This window comes from Sinocyclocheilus rhinocerous, unplaced genomic scaffold (assembly GCF_001515625.1).
Source record: "Sinocyclocheilus rhinocerous isolate Xijiao unplaced genomic scaffold, SAMN03320098_v1.1 scaffold3581, whole genome shotgun sequence".
In the NCBI taxonomy this organism is placed as follows: Eukaryota; Metazoa; Chordata; class Actinopteri; order Cypriniformes; family Cyprinidae; genus Sinocyclocheilus; species Sinocyclocheilus rhinocerous.
Window position 1 is genome coordinate 1 of NW_015644366.1, and position 1,004 is coordinate 1,004.

Genomic DNA, 1,004 nt, shown 5'->3' on the forward strand with positions numbered 1-1,004 from the left:
CAGGCTTTTCAAGCCAATGTCAAAGTTTGTTCACAAATTTGGCCTTTAGTTGTGTTATTAATAATGTATAATGGATTATGTAGATGTGTTTTAAATTATAGAAACAACATAGATAGATGGATAGATGGTCATTCAAAAGCTAAATGCAGAAAATATGACGAGGCAGTGGACGTGACAAAGCGACCATTGCAAATCATTTTAACTTTGTGTCAGTACGTCATAAATAGAACAAGGCATCAGTTTAATGTCGGGTTTTGTCATGTCGCGCCACGCCGCATCCAGCGCAGACAGCGTCACTGATTATAATGGGTTCTACTGTGTTTTGCTGCTCACGTCCGGTGTAGACGCAGTGTTTAATGTCGTTGGTGAAAAAATAAATAGAGAATAATAATAATAATAACAATAATAACAGTTATTCTCTCTATGCAATTTTTCAATGTTTTCAATGTTTGGTTTTTTTTTAATTAAAAAAAGCATTAATTTTTCATAATGTTTAGTGAAATTATTTGGTAGTCTGAGGGGGGCGCAACCAAAAAAGTTTGAGAACCACTGGTCTAAAGTTAACAGACAGTGTTTAGTGCAGTCCACATGTTTACATATGTTTATTACAGTGACTTTGAATTACCTAAAGTAGTGTGGTAAAGCAACAGATTTGTTTTTATATTTCTGCAATCTACTTTACTTTGTGTGATTTGTTACTGACTTTCATATTAATGTTTACACCAGACTTATTTGTCAGTGCTTTATGTTGTCATAATTATTACATGCTTACAAGGTTGAAAGTTCAACAAATCAGTCAATATACTACTGTGATTGTAGTTGTTAAATAAAAAGGTCATTCATATCAATTCATGCATCACCTAATTTCAATGTAACATATAGGCCTGGCCTACAGAAAAGAACATTTATGTTTAATCTATCTAATAGTGTGTTGGTCATACTATACAATGATTTATAGCTTGTCTTTGTTGAATAATACAGAACATAAAGAGCTTTAAAAAAAA